Source organism: Eucyclogobius newberryi, unplaced genomic scaffold (genome assembly GCF_026437365.1).
Source record: "Eucyclogobius newberryi isolate DKJ021-1_F unplaced genomic scaffold, fEucNew1.0.hap1 SCAF_4, whole genome shotgun sequence".
Lineage (NCBI taxonomy): Eukaryota > Metazoa > Chordata > Actinopteri > Gobiiformes > Gobiidae > Eucyclogobius > Eucyclogobius newberryi.
The window spans coordinates 10,541,938-10,550,972 of NW_027316056.1; the positions used below are offsets into that span (position 1 = coordinate 10,541,938).

The 9,035-nt window shown below is 38.6% G+C and overlaps 1 long non-coding RNA gene across 1 annotated transcript; it reads right to left on the minus strand.

Moving 5' to 3' along the window:
* Positions 1–6,640: 6,640 nt before the first annotated feature.
* LOC140377718 (uncharacterized) lies at positions 6,641–8,770 on the minus strand. Its single transcript, XR_011930124.1, has 3 exons — positions 8,689–8,770; positions 8,175–8,474; positions 6,641–6,906 (listed from the first exon to the last, which is right to left on the minus strand). It is a non-coding gene; the product is annotated as an uncharacterized lncRNA (long non-coding RNA).
* Between the last annotated feature and the right edge of the window lie 265 nt (positions 8,771–9,035).

Consider the following 9,035-nt stretch of genomic DNA (forward strand, 5'->3'; position numbering starts at 1 on the left):
GTGCTAAAGAGTTTCTGGCAAGATATCTATAAGTGGTTGAGTCAAACCATTAGTAATCTCAAATATTTTACAAACCGATATTCTTATGATTAATAAAATATAACAAAAGAGACCTTTGAATTGGTAAACATTGTAAACATTATGGGTAAATATCATATTCACAAAAGTAAGTGGAAAAAAATGTGTGCTTTAAAAACTAATTTAAAATAAATTTAGCCTCTGTCAATTCTCTAATTGAGTAAATGTATTGCAGATTTCCAAACTGAGTGGTTACGGTCAATGGGCATGAATCTGTACAAATATCGGGTCTATGGGCGTCATCTAAAAGGCTCTATTTATTTTATTTACAGCAAAACGTTCTGGAAAAACACGTGACATAACTTGTAAACCAATCAAATCATCATTAGCAGCATTGAATTATCTCTTTCTATGTAGTCGAGATAATTTGAGACTTTTTTGACAAAATATATAACGTAGCTAATAAACGTGTTTCTGCCATTTCTGTCCAGCTCCTGTAGTTTAAAACTGACCGGAAGTAGTTGATGTTGATTAAGTTATTAGTGCGTAATCCCTATTGATCCAAGGGAATGAATGATGATTTAATAGATCTAAGGGAACGATGGGGAAATGAAGTATTTTATGATGTTACAGTGCCCCCTGCTGGACAGACTAAACTGAAACAACTTATCTTGATTTGTTCACATAATATAGTAGTTTACAAAATTAAACTGTTGGATGAAACTATTTGCGATGAATTTAGTCAATAAACTATTTTACCCATATTCATAATGTGTGTCTTTAAATGCTACAAACAAAACCTAACTTTGTCGGTGTAATCCCTCATTCGTCCAGGCGTGTTCCATAGTAGAAAAAGCTTCAGTTGTAGTCTAACTGAGTCCAGATGACTACAACTGAAGCTTTTTCTACTAAAAAAACTAACTTTGTGTTTGTCTTTACAGGATTGGCCTGTTCTGATGCAGAAGTGAAGGATATAAAAGCTGTTGTGGGATCATCCATCACATTCCCCGACTCTGTGCAGGAGAGAGGATATATGTTATTGAGATCAAAAACAATTGCTTCTGTTATTAATGGAACATTTGTGATTGAAGAGGACATTTACTCAAACAGACTTCACTGGAGCAGCAGCACTGGACTCTTCACTCTGTCACATCTGCAGAAAAATGACTCTGGAGTTTATTCCATCAACTCTAAAAAGGGAAATGTTTTTTTGAAACATTATAAACTCAGTCTTTATGGTGAGTAACATCACTTATTTCCTTCAAATGAGACTAAATACAACACATTGTCAGGACGAGATGACATGGCCAGATCCAGGTTTATTTAGTCTTATTAAAAACAAATCAAATGTCCTTCATAATGATTTCCTGAACATAAACAATGCAATAACTTTTATTCATTGACATTTAATACAAACATAATCAGATTTGTTCTTAAATTCTAACATGTCGGATTAACTCTCAATTAAAAAGACCCAAGTACATATTTTATTAGAAATACAATTTGATTAATTGCAGGTCATTAAGGCTGCACTAAAGTCTTCTGGCTGTCACACACACATGAGTTTTAACAAACAGATGCAGCTTTATTTGTCATAATGAACTGGAAATGGACTAAAATCACCTTAAGATGAGCAAAATGATTATCTATTGTATATTTCACCTGTTTACTTCCTGTATTTCCAGAGGCCGTGTCAGCTCCAGTCGTGTCCAGTGTGAACGTGAGCGCTGACAGCTGCACTGTTCAGTGTTCAGTGAAGCACACGGAGCAGACCACACTGAGCTGGTTCAGAGGAGAACAGCCTGTGGACAGCAGCACATCTGCAGTGCTGCTCCTCACTGTCCAACTGCAGGATTACACCTCCCAGTACAGATGTGTGGCTCAAAACACAGCGGACAACAAGGCTGTTATAGTCAATATAACTACAGTCTGTGAACACAAGGAGACACTGTCAGTTACACCATCAGTTACACCATCAGTTACACCATCAGTTACACCATCAGATACACCATCAGTTACACCATCAGTTACACCATCAGACTCACATGGTAAGAATTCAAATTCATACAGTGGGAATAAAACAACAACAATTGACCTATAAATAATAATAATGTCTCCATCTTTTGTCTTGTCTTGTTTTGTTAGCTGTCTATATTATTTCCATTGTCTTGATTGTACTCATCATCATCATCATCATCATCTTCATCCTGGGCGTGCGCTATTTGATCAAGAGGAAGAGCTCTGCATCACCTCAAACAGAAGGCAAGTATACTTTTAACATTTGAAAAGAAAGTTTAAAATTAACAGAAGTGTGAGTTTTTGGATTCATTCCCTGTTGTATTTATTTAATTTTGTCCTTTTGATTTTGGCAGTCACAAAAATGTCTTTTTCATAATCTGGCATCTGTCCAGCAGCAGCACTGAGACATATCACATGAACACTAGAGTTTGGATTGATACACATTATGTCCCTCTTTTATTCATTACTGAATACCAAGAGCCATCAGGAGTTCTACCCTCTAACATCAATTATCAGATGTAGTTATTGCCTTTGGTTCAAAGCTCATCATCATTTATGTAGTTACAGCAGAAGAAGCTTCAAAAGTATACGTTAGACTGAATTTAATACAGAACATTCTTTGATAAATTGTATTCGTTAGTATTCCCAAAAGACTATTTCCGGGTAGTTTATGTTTACAAAACTACATGAATGAAACAAATTCAAGCTTTTCCGACTCTCAGAATAACTAAACCTACATTTTTGTGACAAAGTTGTCTCTGCTTTTTTTGTCCTTGTGTTCAATAAATCATTTGTCTTTGTGAATGTGGCGTAGATAAATAAAACATTATCACATATAACTTTGTATTTTTACAGATTCAGTCCAATACGTTCGAACTGAAAACAATGAATCTCAGGTAGTACTTCCAGAACGCTGCTGCCTGGATCCTGTGTAGAACCAGGAAGTACCATCACATTAGTTCTGTTCTCAGGTCTCTGCACTGGCTCCTGTGGCTGTCCATGGCCTAGCACCAAAGTACATCTCAGACATGTTAGTGCCATATGAACCATCTCGAACTCTGGACGGTAAAAACAAACAGCCTCAGAGCTGAGGAGAACACAGAGCACTGAACCTGATCCAGAGCTTCTTTGGCCTGACACTGTGAGAGCTGGAGCTCCAGAGCAGCCGCTCTGACCAGCCTGTGGACTGAGCAGAGCCCAGAGTGACCCCTGGACGCGTCATGGACACACAGACCCTCGGACGACACACCTCACAGCTTAAGATATATGATATATCTATCAGATATCTTGTGCTTTCAGCCTCTCTTCTACTTCCATCACTAGTTGAAAACTTCTGGTTAAACGTCTGTTGAAGTTAAGATTTGTGCTGGAGCTTATTAAATGTACTTGGATGTTTTAAACACTGTTTATTTGATTATCTGATAAATAAATCTGTGATTTTAAGAATAGTTTCTAAATGCTAGTTGCTAGTTCTGCTGATACTTTTCTTCAAGTCTAATGAATAGTTATTTCAAGATGGTATTTAGCTAATTGAGTGTATAATCTGTTGCCCTGTCGTTATTGTTATATTGCTAAATAAGGGATCATCTCAAAATGGGTTTAAGCTGAAAAGACGTAATATTTGGGGGGGTTGAACCTGCATTTCGTCTTTTTGTTGCTTTGAAGCTTCAATACATCGATGTGGCAGTAATTGTTTTGAAATGCTAAAAAACTCTCTCAGCAACGAGCATTAGGCCAACATTAGGCGGCGGGTGCGCGCGCGGGTGCGTATGGGGGAGCAAATGATCAAGAGATTACGCTCTAGTAACGTACTACGCACTGCCCGGAAGAAGGACCAACACAAACCCTGCATGAGGTTTCGGCCAATCACGTGAGATTCTCACTGAGACAAAAGCACGTGTTCTGCTTCTGTCATTCTGACATGTCTAAGGTCTAAACGCAGGCAATTGACAATTACAGGTTTTGACAAGAAACATTATTTGCAGAGTTCATAACTTCTGCTGATAAACTTACCAAAGGATGTTCAGGGACTAGAGGTGAGCAAGGTCTATCAAGCTACTATCGTTTTATCAACACGTAAAGTATGTAATGCCAGACATTTGTTTTTGTCTTTTGAGGGGGGGAGGGGATCTAGAGAGAGACAAAAAATATTACGTCTTTAAAGCTTCAACCTATTTTGAGATGATCCCTAACTCCAGTAACATCAATCATGAGGCATTTACCTTTTGAGACACTACAGTGTATAATGAAAGAAAAGGAAATAGTATGACGTCAATTTCTGGGATGGTGCCACTCCATATATGGTGATGGTGTTTGATCCAATGACTGACAAAACCCAGACTAAACCCAGACCAAACCAGGTCCAGGACCCGGAGGCGCTGAGCACAGGATACGGAGCAGTCTCTGATTATAAACTCGACTTGTGATCCATAAACGAGGGCAGGGGGCAGCAGAGCCACAGATGATCCTGAAGCGAACACCCCCAGACTGCTGCGATGACCCGCATTAGTCCCGGTGCCAGGCCTCTGAGCCCTTGGTGATGTTGTCACCCAGTGTGGAGAGTTTACAGATGTGTGAGTGGACTTCTCGTGCAGAACCTGTGGCACTCGCTGCGAGCTCAGTCCCAGTTTGACCCGATGATTGGAGCTCTGTCCTCACGATACTGCACGAGTCACATGCAGCACTGCTCCGTTACACACAGCTGGACACCTGAATGCTCGGTGCTGCGTGGTCCAGAGGGCACGAGAACAGAGCACACACTGTGGTCAGCTCCGGAGATGAAAGGCTGATCGGACGTGTGGATCTTGTGTTGTGCAGTTTGTGCCAGTTTTACACAGCCTCGGACAAGGATTTTGGGTGAATGTGATGTCACAGTGACGAGAGTAAAGTTAGCTTCATGTCTCGCTCTGGAATGTCTTTGTTAGCTTAGCATCACTAGGCCTTTCTTCTAAGGTCCTTCCTTCTTCTCTCTCTCAATCTAACTGACCCCTGAGGGGGTTTGGTTTGGCGTCAACGTTCAACCAATCAGCACGCATGCTGAGTCAGTAGGACTGGACCTGGAATATATCCAATGCTGTCATTGTTTTAACATTAGGCCTCATCGTTACACACAAGAAGAGTCATAAAACAGTTGGATAAACAACATGAACTTTATTTACAGTAAATTCAGGTGAACAAAGTATTCAATCAGATGATTGTTTCATAAAACAGCTTTTTATCTGAGAGAAAAAGGTTCTAAGAGTTAATTTGAATTCAAAAGGAGTCATTTGATGTAAAAGTTCATTCCACTTTAAAAGCTTCTAAAAGCCTCTGCTGTGTTTGCAGACATGATCCATCTCCCAAAGGAAAGGGGGATAGTGCCATTGTAGATACTTTACGTCCCACATTCCTGTCACCATGGCAACATACGGAGGTCGTCTGTAGTTTTCTCCGTTCCATATTTTGTTATCATGGATTTAAATTAGACCAGATTGCCTGATGTATTTTTTATTCTCTTAATATTTTTGCATGAAAAAAGTATGTTTTTTGATGGTTTTCAGTGTTAAAACAACATGATTTTAACTTTGTTCATTGTAATCTGCAGTATTAATCTAAAATTATAACATTTTCATTTATGTGTTTCTGTACATTTGACAAAATATGTGGCCTTTAAATCTGTGACTTCGGTTCACTTTGCTTTGTTAATTTGATCTTTCTTTGAGTCCTCAAGTGAAGAACTGTAGAAAAAACTGCCAGTCCAAGTCCATAAACAGCCAGACGAATCAGGAACAGCCAGTCCTCCCAGTCTGTGGACACAATCAGAACAATTCATCAGTTATTATGTTTATTCCAAAGTGTTTATCAAAATAAATATATAGATATAGAATAAATCAGAATGTCCCACTTTTTATTCACATCAAACGAAAAGTGAGGTTTACACAGGAAATGTTATTTAATTTGTTTTCCATCAAATTAACTCTTGTGGGTGAATGTTCTGGTACTTCCTGCTATTTCCCTCTATTAGGCTTTTAACAGCTTAAAGTGTACTTGACAGGGGACTTTGTTTATTCAGATAGTAGCTGTAGTGAATATTTACCATAGTTGTGGTATGTAAGTTTGTGGGGAAAAAAGTTTAAAAGAAAAGTTTAAAATGACAGAAGAAGTAGTAAGTTCTAAAGTGGAATTCCTCTTACGTCAAAGTAAAACAAAATAATCAAAAACGTAGGAACAATGTATGCACAATAAAAACATACTTATGACAATTTTAACAATAATTCAAATTTGTTGTCATATAGTAAATGTATTATGTATTAGACTCATTTTTAACACTAACGACTTTGATCCTACTACATTTGAACATAAATATAAATGTGGAGAAGTTTTCTTTTCTTATAATGAAGCTTATAAAGCTCACACAGACTTGAAGTGTGCAGATGTCCTGTCACTGGCACGTTCAGGACAAGGTTTGCCCCCTTGAGTTTGAGATTTGGCTTCAATCTTTTTAGAGGTAAATAATAATGTAGCTCAAAGTGCAGTAGCCTGGTTCATTATCAAAATCTTTACTCAAAACAGTTCTATAATGAATGAATATTATAGAAATATTCTTACTGCTGGCTCCAGTGGACAGTGTCTCCTTGTGTTCACAGACTGTAGTTATATTGACTATAACAGCCTTGTTGTCCGCTGTGTTTTGAGCCACACATCTGTACTGGGAGGTGTAATCCTGCAGTTGGACAGTGAGGAGCAGCACTGCAGATGTGCTGCTGTCCACAGGCTGTTCTCCTCTGAACCAGCTCAGTGTGGTCTGCTCCGTGTGCTTCACTGAACACTGAACAGTGCAGCTGTCAGCGCTCACGTTCACACTGGACACGACTGGAGCTGACACGGCCTCTGGAAATGTCAAAGAGGAACAACATCAGAGCTCCATCTTCTCTGGTCTGAGAGAATTCACTGGAAAAAGGAAATAAAGTCCTGTACATTACTCCACTATCACTATTCAACTTCTGGACTGGGAAAACTATTAATCTTGTCAGCAAAATGAATTCTCTTGATTTTTGTGAAACTCAGTTAAGCTCCCTCTGATTCGTTTGCTGTCAGCACCAGTGGTAAACGGGCCAATCACATGGCATTTAGTATTTAGGGCCCAGGACAGAGCTGCATTGTAGTTTGGAAATAAAGACTATTTCATTTGTCTGAAACGTGCACACAATAGCACTTTGTACATTTGTGGATCAGAAATAGGACTGTGCTTTTCTGACACAATTTAGATTTTTCTGCTTCTTCCGCTGCTGTGTCGTGTCGACCAATCAGCATGAAGTATTTTTAAACATCCCGGAGCCTTCCCAGACTGATGAGTGAAGGACTCACTTCAGAGTGAGACACAGATCCATCTGGAGTGAGACGTGTACGTTACACCAGATGTTGGGTTTGGATAATGTTAGATGAATTATGCACTAGAACTAATATAATTTTAGTTTCAACAAAGTGCCTTGATAACCAGGAAACAGCTGATGCTAACGTGTGCTAGCTTTGTTTAGTTAATTGTTGTAAAAAACTGCAATCTAACACAAGTTCATATTTGTATTTGCTTTTCATAGGCTTAGGCTAAAAGGCAACATATTTGGTAAGATTCAATCATGTCTTTCTATATATTCAAGTTAATTTATAACATGTCGGCATAAAGAGCCTATGTTTTCTACATTAGTAGTAAGTCTACAGGCCTGTTTAGCCGAAGTCTTATTGCACATAACAACCAGTGTTTTAATTAGTGGGAACAAGGTTTCTATTGTGGAAACATTTTGTCTAATTTTCACCTGAGTCTGCATTCACTCATCTAAAGAAAAGAGTTCAGTGTCAGAAGCGAGACAGAACGCTTCAGAAGCTTCTTCTCTCACGGCCCACTTTGCATCACTTAAATGGCCCACTCCACTCCAAGATGAACCAGTTGAAACATGGTTAACTATGACTATAATGCATTGTGGTTAGTTTTCAGCTTGGCATTGTTGACAGGAAGAGTGTGTGTTGTGTGGGCAGTGTCTGCACTTCTGTCACATGAATGTACTTCAGACTTCACATTGTATGAGAACTGCCTGGGACCTACAAAAACATGCATTATCTTTGCAAATTATACCATAATCATCATTATAAATATTACTTACCATAAACTTTCAATTCATACAATTTAAAAAGAAGATTTCCCTTTTTAGAGTCGATGGTATAAACTCCAGAGTCACTTTGTTGCAGATGTGACAGAGTGAAGAGTCCAGTGCTGCTGCTCCAGTGAAGTCTGTTTGTGTAAATGTCATCTTCAATCTCAAATACTCCATCAGAAACCAAAGCAATATGATTTTGTCCAAATAAAAAAAATGCTCTCTGCTTCACAGAGTCTGGGAATGTGATGGATGATCCCACAACAGCCGTTAGAGGAACCTTCACTTCAGTCAAACACAAAGGGAAAACTGCAAAGACAAAAAGACATTTGTGCAGTGCTTAAATGTAATAATTGGGAATAAAGATAATTAAACCATCATAATAATTACTTTTACTATAATATTAACACTTGGTACTAACAACAACATGGAGATGATAGTAAAGTAAGTCGTTCTAAACATTTCCTACAGTGTGGAAATGATAAAAAAAGAAGAATAAGCAAAAGTAAATATTAGTATTTACCTGTGAGTAAGAGAGCAGAGCTGAGATGTGACCACATGTTTGAGCTCAGGTTTAGACTCAAATAAAGTGAACTGTGGGACTTAGTGTGTCTAAAGTCAGCCACATCCGCTCAGCTCTGTGTAGAAGGTCACTACGAACATGAAAGGGAAGTAAGTGTGCTGCTCGTGGGCGAGTGGATGGCACGTGAGGCGAGCCGCAGCGTCACAGCGACCATTAGCTGCATGTTATTCCTCAGTCTCATCCCCGTGTCACACTGGACTTTCCTGTCAAATACAAACTACAGAGCAAAAAGAAAATACATCTTATATAGTTCCACATAAAGGACTTTAAAATGAGAGAATAAATCA